The 25522-nt window shown below is 34.8% G+C and overlaps 1 protein-coding gene across 4 annotated transcripts in view; it reads left to right on the top strand.

The window, feature by feature from the left end:
• The first annotated feature begins 5099 nt into the window (after window positions 1-5099).
• The window catches only part of side-II (sidestep II transmembrane protein), a 252789-nt gene continuing 232366 nt past the window's right edge, over window positions 5100-25522 (top strand). For 3 of the 4 annotated variants that reach the window (XM_017637711.1, XM_017637704.1, XM_017637688.1), the window contains exon 1: window positions 5100-5855. The gene's annotated coding sequence lies outside the window, so the exon portion shown is untranslated. The remainder of the gene's footprint in view (window positions 5856-25522) is intronic. The other variant, XM_017637696.1, reaches the window with a different exon arrangement.

Genomic DNA, 25522 nt, shown 5'->3' with positions numbered 1-25522 from the left:
TGATGAGGAAATGTGGTGATTTCCGAAATAGCTATCACTTCAACCAATTTTTCAAATTATTGTTGCTTTTCCACAACAAGTTTTTCATTAAAAGTAGCCTCAAGTATTTTTTAGCAAAAAAAACCGACTTAAAAAAATATATATATATATCTATATATTTCAAGATCCAATGATCGAATCTAAACCAGATTAGTATGGGACCACCTCTGATGCAAAAAGAATTATCGAAATCGGTTAACGTGGTCCAAAGTCATGCGGCAACATACATACAAAAAATATATATATTCCGACGAACTGATAACCTCCTCCATTTTTGGAAGTCGGTTAAAAATTACTTATTTATGTAAGCATTTGTTGAAAATGCAGTCTCACATAGAAATGTAGAAGTAAAAGTCACTAGTATTTTTGATGCAATCTTGCCAACACTAGTGCATACACTTGCATCCAGAGCTTTCTTGGCTCACTTCGTAATATTTAATATTCAAAGTTTGCCTTCAGTGATGTCCAGAAGGTCTTAAAAAGCTAAGTTAGTCATCTCAGTAGGTTTACTTTTCGGGTCACATAAAAACGGATTTATTATCCAGCTGTAGACATCCTCAGAGTCAATATTGGGAAAATATTCGAAAATGTTTTTTTCTAAACCTTTCAAGTTAACGCTGGGATGCGCGTTAACGTTAAGAAAATAATTTCTACTGCCAATTTCACGAAAGCAATTTAAGAGAATAATTATTTAAATTTTTTGAATCTTATATGGAAATTGACAGAAAATAAAAACCATTTTCCATTTAAATGGCGTTAACTTCGAAGTTACATACGTTTTTCTGATTTACTTTGTGTATTTATGGAGTTTCCATGCAAATTGCTAGAAATCCTAAAATATACTTGCCATCATTAAAAAAAATCTCGGCGCGCTAGAAAAAACAAAAGATGTATTTTAATTTCGCGGGCCTCTGTTATCTTCGCAGCGTCATCCAATAAAGATTTTAAATCTAGTGGCGGCACTAACTAACACGAGAAGAACATTAAGTCCCACTACGTCGGTACTTTCGTTAAGTGGCAAACTAAAAAATTCACAAGTTTTCAAACTTTTTATAAGTTCGTTCTTGACTGCCTCTAAAATCGTGTTGATTCGCTCTGCGGAACTACGATTAAGAGCGAAATACATCACACAAGCAGCTTGACAAACCAAGCGAAATATCCCTTTGCTGTAAGCCATTTGTGTTGTGTATAGGGATGAAACGATACTAGTAAATACAAATACATTTTATCCGATACCAAGTAATTTTGTATTCGATACTTTTGAACCGAGTACTGAGTAGGTATCGGAAAAAAGTACTTGTATCAAAACCCCAATTCACTGACAATTTCATTCCCGCACTTTTATTTTTTAATATAGGGTTTAGTAGCGCTCCCAACTATCTCAGCCTGTTCCGTCCAAAGGGGTGGCCCGATCCAAAAAAAAAATTCACACGCTTATAGCCAAGGGTCTAAACATTATTTTAACACCCACTTTGTAATTTTTGGTCACAAATTTATTTACAAATTGGGTTTGAAATATGCCCTTTTTTGTAAAATTCGGAAATTATCGTACATTTAACATTCCTATTCTTCTTAAAGCAGCCACTTCACCAACATATTTTTATACTCCCCTTCACTCTGCACTTTATTCGATTAGTTATAACTTTTTTTACGACTTTAATTTTAACCAATTAACCACAATTCATTAAATAAAAACACCTTCAAAATCACGCGTCTGACTTTGGTTGCATATGTAAATTAAATGGCGGAGTTCAGCTGTCAAACTCCAAAATATGCAAAAGAATGAGAGACAAAAGAAGATAGAACATAACCCAGTAAGCATTTAAAATATACAAAGGTGTTCTCTGCAAAAGGTGTTAGGCTCCTTTTCTTCGCAAAACTGAAAGGAGAATTCTACTGCCTGAGGGTTATAATCCATAAGTGCAGTCGAAGGCCGCCTACGCAAAAAGGTGTTCTCTGCAAAAGGTGTTCAGCCCCTCTTCTTTGGCAACACAGAAAGAGGGTTATAATCCCTGAGTGCGGCCGAAGGCCGCCTACGCAGAAAGGAATTCTACGCAAAAATACATTTGTTGAAAAGAACATTTTTTTTTATAAAAACTTGTTTTTTCTATTTTTAATTAACTTTTTTATTCTTTATTTGGACTCATTGAATACAACACCTACGCAGCTTTAGGAACTATCATCGATCATCACTTCAAGAATCTTCATTTTCAAGATGCGAACGCTTGGGGCCGGGCAATTTTTAACCTAAAAAGTCTTATTCAAGTAGAGGAATGGGAGGATTTAAAATCAACCTATCCAATGTTATACAAATAGGCGCGTATGTATCTACATATAGTTGCGATTTCCGTACCATGCGAGAGATTATTTTCAAAAGCTGGAGCCACAATTGTTTTTGGTCAGCGCGACAAAATCCGAGTTTTTCAATTGACGGCTTATAGTACCTAATGTATTATTTAAACAATTTTACAAATTAGTATATACTCTTAATTTTTATCAGAATGACCATGGTATATTTCCAAAAGAAGTTGATTTGCGTCTAAATTTTATTTTTTTGTATTTCTTTCGATGTTACTTCCAAGTACAGGTATCGATACTTCTATGGTATCGTTTCATCACTAGTTGTGTATGGGATTTGACTCCACTCTAGAACACATTTCCTTTTTACTTCCAAAAGCTTTACAGGACTTCCTGGAGTCTTGAAAATACTAGACCCACTCGATCGGATTGCCTACCTTTGCAAGTATCTATTTATATTTTGTCTCAGGCTAATTTGCGATTTGTGATTTTAAAACAAAACGTTTTGGTGCCAGTCGGAGTTGCTACATTCGCCACTTCAACCAACCATCCATTACACATATTGCTGTTCATTTCGCGAACATTTTGATACGAACTGTAGATAATCCCAACTTATCATTGAAAATTCCAACAGGTCATTGGAGACTTTCTAGATTGGTAATAATTTTGTAGAATTGAAAGAATTACTCTTTTAGTAATAACATAAGAGTGTTTTATGTATTGATGGTAGAAGTAGTTATTGAAGGTGTAACCGTATAAGAGAAGGAGCGTGTTTATATGCCTTCAGGGTTGCCACTAACGAACAAACATACTTACCATTTACTTTGAAAAAATCTACCAAATCTGGAAAATATCTACCAATAACTTTGTTTAGTTATTTTAATAAAAACTATAGATTTGTTCTTTTTATGAGTTATTTGAATAAAAACTATTTTTTTATTCAGGAACTTTTTATTTAACCAATGATATGATATTTGAGATAAAACTAATGACTTCTTTCGGTTTCCTTCAACGAAATAAATTATCGAAACTAGCCGATCTGGGAGAGGTTGTTTTAGCCGCAACAACAACGAAAATTCATCATTTGAAAAAAACTACAACTGGAGTTTTATAGACAAATACAGTGACTCAAAACCCGCTTTTAATTTTTTTAATATTTACAATGTTTTTCAAGTAAACTTGTTTTTTTAACTTTTTTTGTAAAAGAATATCGTTAACGCTTTAGCAAAAATCACAAAAATCAAGGATTAAAGCTATAACTTAGAACGACAAATTTGCGCCCAAAATTTTGAACTTTTTTCTGTACATTTTTGGAACATTTTTGGGTAAAAAGTTTTAGTATCCATTGAAAAATTCCCGTTGATTTAAATTTTTTTTTTGCCACCGGACTTTTGTATTTGTTCTTTTTTAATTGTATTTAAATAATAATTTAAAATATGTAGGCAATCAAAAGCTCCCCAGGATTCCAGTAAAATGAGTTTTGAATAGGACACAATATATTCGCCTTTTATCGATGAATTGTGCATTAAAACGTTTGAAAATTAATGGAATTAAGTAGACCATACTTTTAGAAAGAAATTTATAATCAGACTTTTTGGTTTCCAAGTATTTACTATTGGCGGATGAACGATTTTCGGGTGATTTTTTTCGAGCGAAACTCAGGATAAAACAGAATATATGGATAACTACGAAAAATAAAGCCAGAACGAACAGTTTTAAAGTTCGCACAAATTACTTAAACAAAAATCTACCAAAATGAAAACAAATTTACCTATTCACCAACCCAAATTTTGTCTACTAAATTTGGCAATAATTTACAAAAGTGGCAACCCTGTATGTTTTAATCAGAAATACAGAGAGCAAAAACAGAGTCGCAGAATTTTTGATTGATTAAAAAAATGCAACTAAGATTGGAGAGAGTTTAGTTCTTATTAATGAAGTATTTAACTGAACTGTTAATAAGATTCGCTGCTATCGCACGAAAAAAAAGAATTGCATCTGAGCATTTAATTTCAGTGGTATCTATATATGTACATATGTGAAAAATGCTTTCTCACACAATTTATGAAAAAATGATTACGTACGTACATATGTACTTAGTAAATATGTAAGTCTAAATTGTCCATGCTGCCTTTACGCCATCAATTTCATTTTTTGCTTTGTTTTTGACAAAGGACACCAAATCACCTAGCATGTTTTATCTCTTCTCAATTAATACTCCGAATTTGTAGTCTACTCTTATACAACTTGTAGCTTTAAAGGTGGTGTCGAAGCCGGTTGTATACTCCCTAAATTGTTTGCTGAATATTTTATTGAGTTCATACTTTTACACTCTCTCTCATCTGTTTCGTTTCTCTTCCGCGCCCAACCCACAACCCCGCGATTTTCCACCCACTACGATGAGAAAGAAATACACAGCGATGTATAGTCTACAGTTAACCGTTAGCTAAGCTAAACTTTCACTCGTTCTTTCTCTCATTTACCTGCTCAGGCAGCTCAACTTTGTCTATTGTGATACACTTCGTGTTTCACTTCGTTCATTCAGCGGTACGCATCTCTCAGCAACGTTCGCGAATGCCGTTACACTAAAGTTCGCAGCCTTTGCCGACCAACAAAAAAAAAAAAAAAACACCTTCGACGAATGCTGCCACAGCTGCAGCCGCTTCTTTGACATCGTTTAACGTTGAACAACACGATGTCCTTAGGTGTCAGTTGCTATAGTGTTTTTTCCAATCAAAATTTAGTTTGTGCTCATCCGTCGGAGTGTTTTGGTGTTCGGTGATGGCGCGACCGCATCATATCGCGTTTCTTCGATTGTAACTTCAATGTCGACGACAGCTGAGGCGCAGTCTGTGCGTGAGTCTAGCAGTAGCAAAAGTTTCGTTGAAAGTCAACTTTAAGCAGACAATAGTGACGATGAAGTGTGATTGAGGAGGATTTGTACAAGTTCTGGTGAAAGTTCAGTGTTTGACGAAGCAAAAGAAGAATGATCCACAACAACAATAATCAGAATAAGTCAGTCAGTTAGTTAAAAGTAAAACAGCTACATAGTATGTGTTAATTACGAGCTTAAGTGAAATCTAAGAATAAGAAGGAGGAAATAATCGAAACTGGATGTGTACGAAATGAAAATGTACCCAGTGCATAAAGCCCTAACAACGAAAATAACATGAAAGAAAAACGTCAAAAAGGGTTTGAAGAAAATATACAGTGGCATGCTGGAAACTCTTGCTTTTGAAGCCAATTAAGTGAAATTTTTTACAAGTAAATTAACCGAAAATGGTTCAGTGCTAATGCTAAGAAGACAAGGTTGTGGTTGCTCCAAACAGAATATTTTATGTCTATGCATGACACGTGTGTTGCCTGAAATGCTAGTGCAATGATAGTGTAAAGAAATTTTCGACAAGGATAAATAAGAAGAAGCAACCTATATACATATAAAAGTGTTTTGTCATACATCTAGCAAACTGGGCTTTACCGAAGCTGTGGCATGTTGCGTCGACTGATAAGGGCAGTAAGTAAGTAGTTGTTGCACACATCGGACAGCTTACACATTAAAAGGGACAATGAAAAATTCCAACACGTATAAAACTGTATTAAAACTTTAATTTTTGAGCGCATAGCAACGAGTTTGAATTCTACACCAAATACCAGCAAATTTTCCTTTCGAACGTTATTATGTATTTAGGTTCCCGTAACAAGCATGCCCGCTATCTGCTTTATATTTTGTCCTTTTTCAAAAATTACTTATTTATAAGAAACAGAATACATTAAGGATACAATAAGTTAAGGTAGCCATCACAGAAAGGATGCACTGAGCCTGATAATCACTAACAAACTGACACGATGTCGTTAGAGAAAGGAACATATTGAAGAAGAAGAAAAAGAAGATAGGAAAGGAAAAGAAATTGTAAAGCGTAACGATTTAAAAGGTTAATTAGATAATGACTGCGTCTCTAAGAAAACTGGAAACTTTACGGCAGGAAATGTAAATTAAGGGACAATTAAAAAGTTTGAATTTCAGCTTCGCAAATGTAGGGTATAATTAATGAGAAGACGTTGAAGTGAGTTTACGCATAAAGGAACTGAAACACTGTTGTATTAGATATATTTGAAAATGTTTTGTAAACAATCCCGGTCGGTAAGGAGCGCTTCTAAATAAATGCTTTCAGTTAGGGGTTTTCCTGTAAGACCTAGTTCTTTGAAGGCGGTATTAAGTAGACGAGCAGGTGTTTCAGTTAAGGAGAGGATGCTGAAGTCAGTTTCCATATAAAGTAGCTGAAACACCATTGTAGAAGCTATGATCATGTTTTGTAGACAATCTCGGTTTATAAAATGAGGAGCGCTTCTTCATAAATGCTGTAATATATTGCTCCTCTTATTGCATTTTATAATATAGCGGTATTAGAAGATCTTACAAAATTCTTGTATTTCGAAGGCAGGTAAGAAGGTGTTTTTCCAAAGAAACATAGTCCAAATGCAGAAAACCATTGCAGTAGGCATATCTGCGTGTGCTTGGAACAACGGTTACTTTGTACATGTCATTATTATTTCATGTACATTTTTCCTTTCTAAGAGAAGCTTAAGCATAGCTCTAAAACTGAAACTCTAGCTATTCTTTAGAAAAAAGAAGTAAAGAATGTGAAGGAACGAAAGTCCTAGTCCCAATGAAGGAACGGAAGTCCTATTTTGATAAACATTTTGTGAAGTTTGATTCGTTTTTACAAGATTTAAACACCTGACAAATAATAAAATACAAGTTATTAATAAGTTAAATCAATTACTACAATATGGGTATCGATCGAAATGGTTTTGAAAAAGGCTTTATTTCTTCATTACAAGTAGGAGGTTTGCCACCTATTTACAAAGATAAATTCAATGTATAAAACAATATGAATATTAATGAAAATAGCTTTTAAAAAACTGTTTTTTTAAACTAGATGTCGGAATATTCAATAGGTTAAACGAATGACCTGCGTTGCCACCCGTTTACAAAATCAAGTTCAAACTTAAATTAAGGCGTTTAGAAAATTGAAATATGAATGCCGATATGAGTGTCAGATGAAAGCGAGTGTGGTTTGAAAATATTTAAGGAGAGTTGCCATCCCTTTACAAAGTAGAATTTAATGTAATGAATTACTTCAATATGGATGTCAATCAAAATCGGTTTCAATATATTTTATTTCTGAACTACATGTGGGAAGGTTTCCACCTGTTTAAAATTTCATCGTGAATTAAGGGAATTATGATGAATGATGTAAATATGCATCGAAACACGGGTGTCAGACGTTTAGTTTTAAAAGTAACAGAGTTGCTACCCGATTAACAATTTAAATGCGACTTGAATTAAGGGATTTAGCTAATTTAAATATGTATATGGGTGCCACACGAAAAATGGTTGACAAGGTTTTATTTAAATTATACACAAGTTACTGTATGGAATATAAAAATAAAGGTGTCAAAGGAGGGAGTATTAGAAAATATCTAGCATGAACATTAAGAATATCAACCAGTAAGAAAGTCTAAGTTCAGTCGGCGCAAGTATTAAACATACCTACCGCTACATGGTAAGCAGAGGTGGTTTACACCTATTTTAAACATATTCGATAAAACGTTCAGTTATAAATGAAGAGATAAACTTATATAGTCATATTTGGGCGGTATCACGCCCATTTTCCAAAAATTCCATAATAATGTTACTTCTTTTTAAGGGAGTATTAATTTTGAGCAAATTAGCGTCCTTAAAATACGAAAAATCGAAGTTTCAATCAGTTCTGAAATTAACCGTTATATGAAAAGTGACCATAATTTTAGTCCGATTCAATCATTTTCAACGTTTTGCTTTTATATGGCAAGCATAATAATCATACCGAGTGTGGTACAAATTGGCATAACGATTTGCGAGATACATATATCTGATCATAAGTAGGCAGTGCCACGCCCATTTTCCAAAATATTATCATTTTGCTAAAGAATCATTGCATTTACAGATTTATCGATTATTTCGTATTTCTCTCAAATTAATATGGGATGTGGGCATGGTTATTGTCCGATTTTAAAAATTTTCGCCCATTTGGTATGCTGTACCAAGGCCAGTAACTGGGCTAAGTTTGGAAGAAATTGGTGGAGCGGTTACTAGATAAATACATAAGACTGCATCACCACAAAAAAGTTGCGGTTTTTTTCCGCAGGGATTAGAAAACTTATCTTTTATCTTTTAAGACGTTCATTAACATATTTCGAAAAAATATTAAAATTTAAGCGAGCTGGACCGATTTAAAATACCTCAAAAAATGGAGTTTTTATGAATGAAAATAGTTTCTTAAAGAACTTTTTGAGAAAAGTCCCCTCAGATGACAAAACAGATTAGGCTTAAAAAATCTGCATAAAAATATTTAAAAATCTTTTCAACGGAATCGTAATGAAATTTTTGATGCTGTTTTTTACTTTTTTCAAAGATTAATTTACGAAAAACTTAAATAACTGGGCGAAAACTATTTTGATTTAAACTTATGGGATCTCGGAAGAAAGGTATTAAAACGTTGATACTGAACTTTTAAACATTGTCAAGGGTTAAAACACGTTTACAGTGGGTTTCTCGGGTTGCTGATTACGAATCTGATGTCAGATTTCAAAATTAAAAATGGCGGTTAAGAGTTTCAAACAAATCCAATAATTTTTTTAAAGTTGGTCGCCATTTTGGATACACCATTTCGGATTTTGAAAATCTGACATCAGATTCGTAATCAGCGACCCCAGAAACCCTCTGGAAACGTGTTTTAACACTTGACAATATTTTAAACGTTCAGTATCAACGTTTTAATTTTAGTACTTTTTTAATTTGATCGCCATATTGGATCCGCCATTTTGAATTAAAACAAATTGACTTCAGATTCGTAATCGGCGACCCCAAAAACTCTCGAGTGCCGTTTTTCGAACAAATCCAATCATTTTTAAAACTTTGGACCGCCATTTTGGATCTGCCATTTTGAATTTCGAAAAACTGACTTCAGATTCCTAATTAGCAACCCCAGAAACCCCCTGGTAACAGGTTTCAACCCATGACATTGCGTAAATCGTTCAGTATCAACGTTTTAATTTTGCTAGTGGCTTTTCGAGAGCATATTTTCGGGAACTAGACCCATTCTAATTCTCCAAGATAGGTGTGTATTTAAGTGAAAGTTCCCCAATAATACCAGAGTAATTATATGTAAAAACCATATTTTTAGCTGCATTTTAACATATCAAGAAAACAAAAAAATTGAGAACATTAGCGTTTTTATAAAAAGCTGACCAGCGCGACCTCTAAGAAATCATTTTTTTTTTCAAAATAAAAAAATACGTGTCTCTGTTTTTATCACAAATAACAATATTCTGATGTAGCGTTTATGAATTTCCAAAAAGAGTGTTTTTACTCTAACATACATATAATCGTAAGTGGGCGTGGAAAAACCAATTTTCCAAAAATTTATAATATTTTTATTTTTCGCCTGAAAATTATTGTAAATATCGATTTTGAGTGAATAATCTTCAGTAGTTACTAAAATATCGCAGTTTTCGTATTTCTGAAAACTACCGTTATATGGGAGGTAGTCGTGGTTATTGTCCGATTTTGCCCATTTTCAATACCATACGTGCTACGCCCGAAAGAAGTGAACGTACCTAGTTTCGTCAAGATATCTTAATTTTTATTCGAGTTATCGTCATCTACATTTCTCTTTTCATCCTGATCATTTGTGTCTACATTTGTCTATATCTATCTTGATTCGTTTTGCCTGTTACAAGCAACCGTTATGTGAAAAAAGTTATAATACCCTTGTGCACAAGTGCGCTCGGGTACAAAAAGGGCTCCCGCCTGTTTAAAAGGTGAATAGCACTTGAAATGGGTATAAAATTCAATCCAATAAAATCAAAACTAATGTACAGTTTTTAATCTGAATATGCTGTTATTATTGTTACGTTTAGGTTTAGCGGCTGTGGCTCAGACGCAGCCCGCAGCTCAAGACGAAGGCGCTGGACTGGTATTTTTTTCAAGAACTTTGGGTATTTTTCGGAACTTTTTTATTTGTTCAGGACTCTTTGGAATCCCTTGTGTAATACTCTTCAGTATTTTTCGGGATCGTTTGTGGTTTTCAGGAGGCATCGACTTTTACGGCATATTCGGGACTTCTCGGGATTACTTTTATAAACAGTATTTAGTGAAGTCATACTAGTACTAATTACTTGCAGATCGCTTAAGTCACTCGCATGTCCTGGCATTCGAGTTATCTATCAACATTATTATTAAGGGCCTTTCTCTCGACAGATCGACAGGGAGTCGTAACGATGTTTAACGTAGCGTCCGGTCGAAACATAAATTTAAAGTGGCTGTAACTTTTCTCTTTATTAACTTATCGTTACGATTGAAAAGTGAAGTTTTACTAAGAGGGTTAGAATTCGATTTATGAAAATTCAGTAAGTTACGGAGCAACTCCAGGTTGATAGGATGTTAGAAAAATGTTTAGTATTCAAAAATATCCTTTCAACACACATATCACAGTTTAAAATATAGTCATAAACAAAAAATTTTGGAAGAAATTTTGATTTTTGGCTCTTTTCAGCACTCGCCTAGCACAAAAATTTTAATGACGTCAAACTTCTTTCAAAATACGTTTTCAAACGTTTTTTCGCTTCCCAGGGGGCCACCCGTACTTTTTTTTCCCCCGCGGTCACTTCGGTACATATTCCGGTCCTGGCTTGGCTATAACTGCACAAATATATTTTTTTGTCCATACAATATATGAGCATGTAGTTGATGGTCCTAAGTATTGTAAACACTTCGGTCACAAAGACATTAACGCAACTCTTCAGAGAATGGAAAAGTTTGCATAATTTATAAAGCGCTCACGCTTTTGTAAAGTATTTGGCCGAACTTCCTCTCCAATTCGTGGTATGCTGACTTTCAATTTTACGCCGCTTTTGAGACTGTTCAAGGCAGAAATAATCTTATATCTTGACCCGCTTTCGTGTCCTGGTGTACATCACGTTCCTCTTATTCTTGATCTTCAATTCTACATGAGAGTATTTGCGCGGATAGTCAGGCGTCTAGTTTCAGTTTTAGTCGTTCAAATTTTGACGGTGTCAATCAAGAAATTTCTTCTATAGACTGGGAAGCATTACTTTTTGGAGTTATTTGGAGAAAATCTTTCTGAAGTATTCCGTCAGAAGTTTTTTATAATCATCAGCCAACCTCAAATTTTGCAACACAGTCGGAAACTTCTAGGAGTTGCTTTTCAACTGTAGATTCTCCAATAATTTTGGATCGCTCTCTTTATCTATCGAGTATGTAGTTGATGGCAAAGCATCATCGGAGAAAAATGTTGACGGCTTTTCGCCATTTCTTTCTAAATAATAATTTGGCTTTTGCGGTTCCACTTTTAGGAATTTTCAATAAATCAATTGAGTGTGCCGAGTTTATCGATGCCTGGAAGGAAGAATTCATCAGCCCTCTTTTCAAGTGGTAACAAAAACGATACTTCCAACTACAGGCCCATTGCCAAGTTATCAACAGAAGTTAAGGATTTCATCTCCAATAACCAGCACGATTTTATGTCCAGCAGATCCACTGTAACTAAAAGTCCTATAAAGTCCATCATTCACCTAAATTACACCATTGTTAAATCGTATTCAGTGCATGCCTTTATTCGCCGATTTAGCTCTGATTTCGCTTGTACGTTCTAAGCTGGAATAAGCTTGCTTTATTTGGAGACTTTAGCCAGCAAAAAACACGATTACCACAGAAACGAAGGTGGAAACTAGCTAGACGATAGGATTCGCTTACCATTTCGCTTCAAGAAGGCATTATTTTAACATGGGCTTGTCATTGGCCGTAAGCCCTTACCCGCAGCATTACCTTCGAACGAAGGGAGAACGCATGGATAAACAGAATCCAGAGAAGCGAACAAAGAATGCCTTACAGAGAAACTAATGTAGAATGCCCAGATAAGTGCATACATATTTATATTAAATTGAAAACAGTAAATACAGATTGTCTTAATAGAATTAGATTTTAAAAATAAGTTTTTATTCATACATACATATGTATGTATTTAGGTATTTAGATTTTACTTAAAAATCGGTATGAACATACACGCATATTTAATTAAGCTTAAAATTGTACTTCCTCACTTTTGTACTTCACTTCATTGACTGACTTCAACTTCGCTGCAAATTGAACAAAGCGAAACATGATTTTTATGCGAGACAAATTTCCACAGAAAGTAACGGTAGAAAAATAATTTTTGGATATTCATTATATTTTTCAGCTGACTACGATGCAGCATTCTACTTTGCATTCCCCGAAATGAAGCAACAAAACAAAAAAAAAAATAGTATAGGACATTCTACTTTGCATTCCCCGAAATCCAATAAAGAAGCGAAACAAATAAAATATTGTAGGACATTCTACTTTGGATTACCCGAAATGAAGCAAAAAAGCAAATTAAAACAAAAATATTATAGGACATTCTACTTTGCATTCTCCAAAACGAAATAAAGAAGCGAAATAAATAAAATATTTTAGAACATTCTACTTTGCATTACCGGAAATGCCTAAAAGAAGCGAAAAAATTCAAACACATTATAATGCTATTATGAGTGCCACATTAATAGGCTCGAGCGGCTTCAAAAAACGTTTTTACGCTTTGCTCTCCGATCATTGAATTTTGACGATCCAATTCCGCCATATAGAGCTAATTGTGCAGTAATAAATTTGAAATATCTTCGATGCAGAAGAACAATTCCCTCGCTCACCTTTGGCTTTGACATAATTAAGGGTGTGATTGATTCAACTTATTTACTCGAATGCATCTGCTTCCATATTCCTAACAGAACCGTTCGTAATACTGATATTTTTTGATACTGAACATGTCGGTACTTTCTATGCTTCTAGCGCTCCAATTTTTAGAGCTTTGAAACACTTCAATGTTCTCTCAAATTCTTAAGCCATAGATTTTTCTATGTCTAAGCCCGCTTTGAAACTAATGTTAAACTAAGCTAGATTTAATCATTAAATTTTAACACACTTAAATGTATTTATTGTATTGTAATGTATTTAAATTTTAATGTATTACATCTTTTATCTCTAAGTAGTCTGTAAGCTACTTTGCTGATCTAGATTACTATTGAACAAATAAAAAAATAAAAAAATATCAGAGTATTATAAAAGTGCTATGCACAGTTGAACCATAGTTTTGTTATTTAAATACAGCAGCAGTAATTTTGCTTCTTGCTTGGGTGCACAAGTAATCAAACACAGATTGTCATCGTTAAAAATAATAGGTAAATAAATTGGTTCGTTTGTAAATTAATTTCCTTATTTAATTTCTCACCATGTGATGTATGTTTAGGGCTCTCATCATTATGGCATAGGTTAGGTTTGATTGGTCTGCAGCGGGTGGAGCAGCAAGTAAAGTCAGGGAATTTTCTGAATATATTTTGATATTTATTAGCCAAAACAAGTTTTATTTTTTAACACAGATTCCTCTTGTTATGATATTTATTAGCGAAAATAATTATTTAGATGATCCCAATACCTCTTAACTAGGGATCACGTCATTTGTACATTTGTACAGATTTGCATATTTTGACTGATCAAGAGTGGGTTTTTTTCTATTGAGATTAACTCTTTCTCGATAAAAATTACTAGACAACACCATACTTTTACTGCCAAAATGTACAAATCTGTACAAATGTACAAATCGTGTAATCCCTGCTTTACTCTTAATTTTTCTCGTCCAAAATCGGATAACAATAAGCTAAAGCTAAAACGACGGATCCTACAAACTAGCTGAGGCAGTGCATATACTAAAAAGCTGTTGTTATTGAGTTTTTTATTAAGTATGATCAAACGATATACTCAAGTAAGTTTATCCCATGGTAATGAAGAATAAAGCTTTCATAAACTAAGCAACCGGAAATTTTGCGAGATTAGCAGTAATTTGAAAAAAAAACCAATCTGATAAAATAAATGGTATCTATTTTAAGCAAAAAACAAAACCGACTTCAATTCTCATAAAAAAAAATTTAAGATTACCGTTAATTTATCCACGATCCAAAATAGTGAGGTACCGCCTTTTCAATGAAACAAGAATTATCGAAATCAGTTAACGTGGTCCAAAGTTATGCGGTAACATTCATACAAAAAAAAAAAAATTCCGACGAACTGATAACCTCCTCCTTTTTTTTTGAAGTCGGTTAATAAATGGTATCTATGTACATCTACGTGTGAACGTATTTTACTGAATGGCAAGCCATTGCCATCCCTAAAAAAATGCTAATTTTTTAGCTCTTTTGTTTCTACTATACATTGTTTTTAATTGCCCTTCTTAACACCCGTACTCTTCTCATACCAATCCCTATAGGCTTGCACTCTTCGTACGTAGAATGTATACGAATGCTAGTATTGTAATTTTATCATTTGCACGCCACTTTGTTAGTTTCTCGTTCCTTATTTACAAACCACTTTGTACAATGCATAGCTTTCTTTCCACCTCTCTTGTCAACTTTAAAGCGCTTAACGTAACGGCCAGCTACTTTGGAGGTATTAAAGTGTCAACTTGACACTCATCGCTTCAAAGTATGCAGAATAAAATAAAATGTGCGCATAAGCATGAACACCTTAATTTGCACGCAACAACAGTGAACTTAGTTGTAAAACGCACAGGCAACAAAACAAACGAAAATAAATAAAAGGCGCGATGTTGTGCCTGTCTAAGCGTCCGTTCGTGGCATTAAGTGCTGAAACTTGCCATTGCCGTAGACGCTTTCAAAAACTTTCAAAAGTAATTTATATTTGAATTGTTTAGTCATTTTGTAGGCGTCGTTTAACATTTGACCTATTGACCCATGAAAATCGATATTACAAAATAATAGCTACAAAATGTAATAAAAATACACACACGCACCGACACATACAGAGGATTTTTTTTTACGCTATTTTGATTTCACACTAAGCTTGAATTATGTCTTTCGTGTGAGTGAATAGGTAGGTAGGTAAATAAATCAGAAAATAATTATCTAATTGGTGTCAGTTAAAAGGTGGCATTTTTATAATTAATAGATAAGATTATGACGAATAACAGTGTAGGGACGCTAAAATGACACAAAGAAACAGCGCTACATTTAAACTTAACTTTGTGTCGCATGTTACTGATTTGTATACCGTTTTTATAGATTAGGTACCATTTTCCCAAGATACTTTCATTTTTATTTTGCATACGAATAAAAAAATTTCAAACTTTAACATAGAAAATTTTACTAAATCGTACACCATAAACGAGTGCGGGCATGTACGTCATTGCGTATGCGTAACTTTATTTCCTGCAATTATTTCACACCAAAAATTATTTCAATTTCATCGTTAGTAACTTGGTTTTTTTCCAAAAGAACAGGCTTTACTACAGAAGGTTGGACATTTTTTCTATTTTTTCCTTGTTAAAGTTTGAATCCTTTGCATAAAAATGAAAATATTTTCGGAAAGTGACCTGATCGGGAAAAACTATCCTATATTAAGTTTGTGAGTTTCGGTTCTATTTTGTGTTGTCTCAAAAACTGAGATTTTCCCTACATTGTTATTTGCTACTGCCTATCATCATTAAGTAAGTTTCTTAGAAGTGATGAATGTGAATTTAAATTGATATATATTTTTTTTTTTGAAACGTACTTAAAAAACTATCTGTTATAATTTTAAATTCAGACCTCTAAGTTTAAAATCTCAATGCCCAGTTTTATGATTATTTCATTGCATACCATTGATATTTCTTTTGGGAGTAACTGAACTTTGGTTGGGTTTATAAATTTCTTTACAAATTTCTTTTACCACGGTTGTAGACGAAAAGCTGAATGATTCCCATAAATTGAAAAAAACATGCTATTTTTATAAGAAAGTATAAGACGCCATCCTGGTCTTCACCCAAGTTGGGGAAATAGTACTATAACTTCTAAACCATTTACCAAATATCTATGAATTAGATGAGGTTATGCTGGTTGCCCAACGGATATTTCACATATACATACCAAAAGACTGTCTGCCATGAATGCGTTACCGATGAACCTGAGGCAATGTTACAGAATATTGGCGTCCGTTTAGCGAATTAACTAGACACCTTGACGCTTTGCCGTTTGCTGATTGTAGGTGAACTGATACTGAGGTGACATTGTCAAACCACCTAATAACGTTGTGTAGATTAGTACCTTCTCATTTAAAGTCCCATTGAAATGAGTCTATGTATGAAATTCATCGCACGAGAGTATTGAGGCGAAAATATGATAGACTGAAAATCTGCGTTTGTCAATAAAACCACTCTTGCAGTCCTCCATCATATAAGTATATGATTAAGTCTGGAAGTATGGATGTTATTATTGGCACTAAAATTATGAGGAGGTTAAATGTGGCAGTGAGGGTCAAGAAAGCACCCAGTCCTTATATGCTTGCGGAAAAACGCTCGATTATGGGACATACCTAATGTGACCAACCGTACTTCTTTCGGAAGTACAGTACTTCTTTTTTCGCTCTTGTACTTCGAACGTCGAAGTACAGTCCAATGTACTTCTTTGCGATATTTTCTACTTCAGGAGGAAGATTCTGTAACCAGTGAGCGACATTTTTCGGATTGCTATCGCATTTTTTGACGCATTATATAAATGTGCGATAGCGATTCGAAAATTGTCGCTAACTGGTTACAGAATCTCCCCCTAGGACCTGTACTTCTCCAATTTTTTGGACGATCGTCACATGGCCTGGACGATAAATTCGTTAAAACTACTAAAGTCACCGGGGATCGATGGCACTGTACCTGGACGCTGAAGGTGTCATGAAATTGGTTGGATCCTATTTATGCGAACTGCGTGGGGACCGGGTACATCCCCAAGGCTTGGAGGGTAATCAGTGTTGCGCTTATCCCGAAGGCCGGAAAAGGCTCCCAGGCCTAGGGATTTTAGGGCTATCAGTCTCTTCGTTTTTGCTAAAAACGCTTTAGCTAAAAACGATGGTCAGACTGAAGACCTGTACATAAGAAAAGCGATTCATTGTGATTGTCTTTCAATAGCTCAATATGTTTATTTCAAGAAAAGGTCGGCGAATACCGCCCTGCACACATTGGTAAAGTGGTCGAAGGAAGCCTTCACGCATGAAGATTATGCAGTAGGGACCTTCTTCGATATCAAGGGACCTTCAACAATATTACTCCAGAGGCAATAGTCAAGTATATTCATATTCTGTGCGTTGAAGCCAACGTAATACGCTTGCTTAGTGATAGAACTGTCGCTTGGGAGTGGGGGAGCGTCTGCACTCAGTGCAAGGTGAATGGGAGCACTCCACAAGGTGGTAGTCTCCATCATTGCTCTGGATTGCGGTTGTAAACGACCTTTTAGGGGAACTGGAAAAGTGGGCTGTCGGGTGGTCGCCTATGTAGGTGATGTGGAACTTTTGGTTAAGGGACGAAGGGGGAAGGTTACCTGAACCATCTAACTAGGTGTCTTGTACTGCCGTAGGGGTGATTTTGGTAAAAAGTGGGGTCTCTCGCCCGCCCAAATTAATTTATTAGCTATAGGAGACCAGATTTAAGCCTATATTGTTTCAAGAAGCTCTTATCTGGTGGAACTCACTAGAGAAGGCTGCACTTGTAAAACAGGAAATAGCGGAGCACTAGGAACCACACCTGCACTGGCGCTTAACATACATATGTTAAAAAGAGCACATGCAGATATTGCAGACAGAATTGTCGCAGCGCGAACCGCTATTAGGCTAAGGTAAACCGGGTCCTTTTGTGACACACAAGGGAAAAGAAGACGTTTCTCTGCTGCAGAAAATGTTTTTATAGGGCATCATAAAATACGTTATCTCTAGCTAGTGATGGGGGTTCTGACAGGCCATTGTGCGATTGGTATTTATGCGGGGACTAAGAATTTTGACTGATCCTTTTGTATCCGTTGTCAAGAGGAAGATGAAGTGGAATCATCTCCACACTTTCTTTTAGACTGTCCAACCTTCCCGAGGCTAAGATGGAAGCATTTTAGCTCGCACTTCGGAACAAACACTGAGCTCTAAGGGATCGAAATTAGCCGGATTCGAAATTTCGTAATCGGCGCTCGGCGTTAACTTAACCTAACCTAACCTGTACATCTTTGAGCTATGAAATAGTTGGTCATATTAGACATACCCCACATCAGCAATTAGACCAATAAATCTCTATTGTATCATGCTATGGTGGCCGCCATATCTGCTGAATTTTGTCCGGAGCTAGACGTAAAAAGCAAAAGCTGATTGTAGGAAAAGCAGTAATTCTAACTCCTTATAAATGACGTGCAAATATTTTCCACGACAGCCAGCGGATTGATATGCTCCCCAAAACCGGGGTAACTTAAGAACTACTGGGAAGCACATCACAATTACGTAAGGACAGAATTATTCACGACAATGCCATCGAAGGTGAAGTACCTGTGAGAAGCCTCACCCGCTTCGTTTCTTTCCGTGTAAAAACTTCCAACTACATTCCAACGCGCTCAAAGTTGTGTTACAAATTACACTATCTGAAACGCTGACTGACACAGAGTGCGGAATGTATTTCGTGTGATGATGGTAAATCCTAAACCAAGAGAATATCTCCTGCGTGACTGTTTAGCTTTTTTGAAAGATTACTGTTCAGCTCCAATGGCTCAGATTTCTTCTCCCCAATGAAGCAAATTTCCAGACACATATACTAGCAAATGGTTAAAACTTGCTAAAATGTGCTTTATGACTAAGATTTAAGCATCGGCTTCCACTTTTTGGTAACAGTAAGGACTGGCAGTAGTGCTCCACCTTCGAATGATCTTAACGCCTTGCTGAATTTGCTACACCTGGATTCAAAGAAGCAATGAATACGATGCACTATGGCTGAAATAGGCACTTTTTTCGGCCAACCTATTTTACATTTTTTAACAGCGGACTATTCTAGATACTCGAATTAGAAAAGAAATTTTAAAATTATGACCGCAAGGTAACCAACCTAAACTTTATGGTTTTGGTTTTAGTTCGTGGCAGAATTTTATTGTACTGAACTGCAGTGCAACGCAAATGTGCTTTAAGTATATTAAAAGCTTGAACTGAGGTTATTTTACCCATGGCAAATAATACTAATGGATGTACTAATGACTATAATAACTGTGGTTTTAAATAACGTTTGCGTTTTTGAAATTTTCACTGTTTCAAAGTGTGTGTTATGATAATACAAATTGAATGTTTATGTTAGAGGCAATGAAAGTTGGCATCATATACAAAATACCTGTGAAGTTTCAAGAGTGTCCCACCAACTTAAAAACTGGCAGCATTCATAATATATGTCGCAGCTACTATGTAATTTTTGATATTTAATGATATTCTTGCCAAAACGAACCAATGTAGAGAAATAAAACTATTGTACCACCAAATGGAAAAATATTAAATTGATTATAAGATGACGATGATTTGCGAAACAAAAATTCCAATTTAAAATTTTTATTGGCACACTCGAAGCTCATTAAAAAATTAACATATATATTCGTCAAAAATACTGTAGTTTTAAGTTAAAGCGTGCAAGTAAACTTATTAGCTGACTATGTATGGTGCTACGGGGCGTATACGTTACATGCACAACTATGGGTATACTTGCGGTGACCATCCGCCCTGTATTATACGGGACAGTCCTCTTTTTATTACCTCCCTTTTATTAGCTTGGGATGTAACTATGTAATATTGATGCGCCTAAAATATGCAGCGATTTCTATTCTCAAGTTACATACCTGATGACAGTAAGAATGGAAATTATAATAGCGAGGTTTAAGTTTTAATACTCGAGCGCACTTGTGCACAAGGGTATATTAATTTTGTTCACATAACGGTTGTTTGGAACAGCCAAAACGAATCGAGATAGATATAGACAAATGTATACATAAATGCTCAGAATTAATAGAGAAATCGATTAAGCCATGTCTGTCTGTCCGTCCGTCAGTCCGTCTATCCGTCTGTCCGTCTGTCCGTCCGTCCGTGTACACGATAACTCGAGCAAAAATTGAGATATCTCAAATTTGGTATGTAGGTTTCCCTTAATCCAAGGTAGGTTGGTATTGAAAATGGGCGAAATCGGACTTTAACCACGCCCACTTCCCATATAACGGGCATTTCCAGAAATACGAAAACTGCGATATTTTAGTAACTACTGAAGATAATTCACTCAAAATTGACGTTTACAATAATTTTCAGAGNAAGAAATACAAAATCTTCGATAAATCAGTAGGTAAATATTAAAGCTAATTTATTCAAAATTGATGCTTGCAACAATTCTTTACGAAGAAATACGTTTATGGTAAAATTTTGGAAAATGGGCGTGGCACCGCCCAATTATGATCACATATATGTATATCGGTAACCGTTCTATCAATTTGTACCAAACTCGGTATTTTTAATGTGCTTGCCACATAGAAGCAAAACGTCGAAAATTATTGAAATCGGACTAAAATTACGGCCGCTTTTCATATAACGGTAAATTTCAGAAATGCTTGAAACTGCAATATTTCGAAATTTAAGGACGTTAATTTACTCAAAATTGATACACCCCGGCTTACCATCTAGAGGTAGCTTTCGGAAAGGTGAAAAAATATATATTTAATACTTGCACCAGGTATCTAATGTTCGGCTCCACCCGAACTTAGACTTTCTTACTTGTTTTAGATATTTATTATTTGACCTATTGTTCTGGCAATTTATTTGTTTTATACGGGACGCCAAATGTTCTGTATTTCTTTTAATGTCCTGTATTTGTAACGTATTCGGTGTGTCGACGAAAAACCATATAATACTGTTTAGGCGCGCAGTTCAAAGTATACTCAACCAAGTCTGATGCATCCTCCAGACAACTATCCGGAGCCATTTGCGGACTCTGCAAATCGTACAATCTTGCATAGGTGGTAAAAGAACTTTACCATTGGCCACAGTGCCTACCCACTATTTTTGCACCAATAAATAGTTTTTTTTTATGTAAATACATACATGCACACATACTGGTCTCCCCTCTCACCAATTTATTCAAATACCAAATTTCTAACTTTGTGCAAAGAACTATAAAAATTAATTCTGCAATTTTGCGCCAAAATTTGAAACTCTTTAAATAGAATCTTTAGAAAAAGTTTGGTTTGCAGTTTTGTCCCTCATCAAAATTGAGTATAATAACGTGCTGGTCATTTGCTTTGTATGAAAAGTATGTGCCACATCGTCAACAAAAAAAAACTGTCAAAAATTAACGGTAAGTCTTAGCGACTTCAAAATCGCACTTTATACTAAAATTTAAGGTTTTTTTTTTAAACAAATTTTGCGGGGTAAAAATCTAGGGGAAAATTGTTTACAAATTTGTGATGTTACTACAAGGATGCTGTTTCAAGGCTAATAATCTAGGATCATTGAAGAAGGCTTAAAGATCAGTAAGTTTTTGTGGAAAAAATTTGGAAATTTTTTTTGTCCCGTATTCGACTTCCATAAATATGGTCAGCGTAGGTATATTATGAGCAAGAGTTAACTTTTTTAGTATATTTTTTTTGAGTTTTCTTCTACATAAATACAATAACGTGATGGAATCTTGTTTTTTATGCAAAACTGAAGATAATGCATTTTTTAGATAAGTAAGTCATTTTCGACCAAAACCACGTTCTTTTCGAAAATTGTAACAACTCGTAAGATGTACTCATATACATACAATGTCATACATAATTAGTGTGCAGATTTTATTTGGGTCTGATCTTTAATTAAATATTGTTTTCTATTTAAAAAAAAACACAAGAATACTTATTTTTGGAATAAGTTATCCCAAACTTTACTAGCTAACGAATTCATGCGATATTCTATTGATTGATCTTTATAATTTCATTCAAACACTTATTTGGAGATTTCTCGAAAAAACCTGTAAAAATTCATAATACTTTTTGTGGACTTTCGGCGTCTTTGAGGGACTTTAGATAGGACTTCGATTTTAGAGTTAAAAATAATAAGTTGTTTTTGTCGACCTGTGATGCCCGAATTGCCATCGAATAAGATTTGTGTGAGAAAGTGTGCTGCAATTGAGCAAGATGTACGTAACTTCCCCAAGAAATGATGGCATTTTTCATTTATGTATGTATTTATACATACTGCTGTATGTAGAAATATCTATACGATGTCTTAAGCGCGGCTGTACTTTTCCGTAAGGAGATAAAAAGTAAAAAGATCTTGTGAATTGTTTATGAATGTAATTGCATTTCTACTTCATTTTCATCACTTGAAATTGGCTAAAAGTAAGACGTAATTTAAACTTTGTATATAAGTAAAATAAACAATTTTAATAACAATTTTCCATTAAAATTATACTTTGAAGATATTTTTTAAAGACCAATACTGGAGTATGAATTTGAAATAAGTAAAAAATTTCAACAAAAAACCTAGAAGAAAACATGTCAACTCACTGTGACATAAAATGGGTGCATTAGCGCCCAGAAAAAAATATTCCATTCCTTCTCATTATCGTAGGCATTGCTTAAAAATCGAAAGTCAGCGCCTAAAAAGCACTATAACAAAAATGTGTGCAACAAAAGCTTCTTCACTCTTTGAATTTTATTTTTCTCCCTGAATGATGAAAATCATTATGGGGGAAAAAAAAAAACGAAACGGAAAATGAAAGTGTGAAGAAATGAAAAGATAAGATAGGCAAAAGTTTTTCGCATTTTCCCCATCAACAACAGAATTTATATACAATACATATAACGTATATTTCCATGCTGCCTGCACCACACAATAACCCAAACAACAACGCTAACACCACAACAACATCTGCTAAGATTGTAATAATAATAAGAAACGAAAATGCGAAAGCCCAAGAAAAATAAATTTCAATTTAACCTTCTTCAACCAAACTTATTTATATTTATAAATTCATGAAAAAATAAAAAACGATGAGATACACGCCAAAGCATTGGAGCGAGTTGAGCTGCAAAAGGATGAGAGCTAAAGCGGTATGCTTCAAGAGCTGACAGGCGTTACCAGTTACACGACGTTATTTTCGGGCATTTGCACTTTCAGTTGTTGCTATTGTTGGTTTTGTTGTAGGTAATGGTGAAAGTAGGGGCGTAAAACTTAGCGAAATTCCGGTTTTGCTTGCCTGCCTGCAAGGGTGTTGCCAGGGCGGCAATAAAAAATGCGCTAAGCAAACAAGAAACCTGAGATAAACGAAATCTGCTAACAAAGAGAAATGAAATGAATGGCAAAGGAACAAACAGTAGTAGCAATATAAAGCGCACAAGCAGTCGAATTGTATAAATAAACTGCGAAATAAATAAAAAATTCTATTGGCCTTAACCCCGGCAAAGCGCATAAATGAAGACAAAAAAAAATGCGAATAAATAAATGAGGCAGTAGCAAAGGATAAGAATCCATCAAACTCGGCCGAGATAAGGAAAACAATAAAGCGGACGGTCAAACGAATAAACGAATGCTGCGTCATTCAGTCCCATCGTCGTCAACAGCACTTGCTAAGCTACCGTATGGCAGACGGATGTGCGTGTGCCGGAAGATGAGTGCGTGCGACTCGTTATGCGAGTTTAAGTGCGAGTGGGCAGCTAAATACTCTGGTGTAGTGACTGGCAAAATCGCCTAAGGCGAAATTCATTTAGGAAAATTTCTCTATTGGCGTAGAAATTAAAGCCCTAATATCTAATTTGGAGACTCATGCTACCAGTTGCCAGGGCCGAAGTTTGATTGCTAGTTAGTGCAGCAGCCAAATGACATAAACTTTTTTCCTAATATATGTAGACCACCCTTGACACATAACATACAAACTCTGAATGTATTTCTTTAATAAAAAGCTGCTTATAAAAAGCAATTACTGCTCGAAGGTGGAGTAAATCTTTACCTTCTTCCACGAGTATTTGTATGATAAAATAAACACAAAAATTGATGGATGAAGCTCTTCTACTTTTGAAGTGAATATGAAGTTATATGTTAAAAGCGTCATGCGCCACTTGGTTCAGTATAAGCGCAGGATTTATGCCGACACAGATTTACAGGGAAATGTTGGCTAATGTGCTGTTTTCGCGAACGCATAAAAGCACATTTAGCGCATTTAGCTCTAAATCCTACTCTAAATGTGCATTTGCCCATACAAAATTCGTCACCTAAATGCAGATAAATGCAACTCCATTTTGGCATTAAGAATCTAAATGCTAAAAGCAACCCTGTGATCTTCCAAAATTTCCACGATTCGAACATGGTTTAATGAGAAAAAGTGGCAACATTGCTGTTTCGCGTATACGGTGGCTAGCTGCGTTTCAGTGATCGCCGATCGAGATTTCATTTAATATTTTACATTATTTGGATAAAGAAAAGTTACACAAATTTAAGCTCGATGTGATGCTGATAGAAATCTGGATCAATTTGTGGTCAACTCTGTTTGTTTTGTTTCCTAATTAAAAAAGGAAATTTTAATTGACAGCACCGACAAATGAATATATACACAAGTAAATGTTCGATTATGGTTAAAACAATTCAAGTTTTGGTATAGAATTTTTGGTTTAAAATTTATTTTTTCCTTTTCAGTATGGTTTTTTGCACATCGTCTTCTGCGTGAGAATTGATCGCAATAGATACGGATCTGAATAAGCGACTGGAACACGGCTGTTTGTCAAAAGCATACGATTTCGAACTCGCGTAAATGTACATTTGCTAAATGCGATAGCATAAACGCTCTTCGAAAACATATGTTCGAAAGTGCTAATTGTTGCATTTTAAATGCAATAAAAACGTTGCATTAGATAGTTAAAAGTCTTACGTAGGGCAAATAAAAGACAGATGGCAAGATAGTTCGAAAGACTTAGGAAACAGCTCTATCATTCACCTTTCGTCGTGAAAATCTATTTTTACTTGTATATCATTTAGCTCGCGTCGCACCAATTGGAGAGATACGAGTTTGAGTCTCGAGCCGCGGAATATTTTCTGTTTTTTAATCCAAATTAATAATTTTATTTAAATTTTTAAATTTTATTATTTAAAAAGCAAAATATGTATTTTTTAATTTCATTCCTTTCGTTTTCTTTAAGTTAATTTTTTTCTTCCTTAATTTGATATTTTTTTAATTCTTGGATGTTATTCTTTTAAAAAGAACATTTTTTT

The sequence above is a fragment of the Rhagoletis zephyria genome, unplaced genomic scaffold (assembly GCF_001687245.7).
Source record: "Rhagoletis zephyria isolate East Lansing unplaced genomic scaffold, Rhagoletis_zephyria_1.1 Rzeph_scaffold_00134, whole genome shotgun sequence".
Lineage (NCBI taxonomy): Eukaryota > Metazoa > Arthropoda > Insecta > Diptera > Tephritidae > Rhagoletis > Rhagoletis zephyria.
This window is presented reverse-complemented; position numbering and strand designations above follow the sequence as displayed.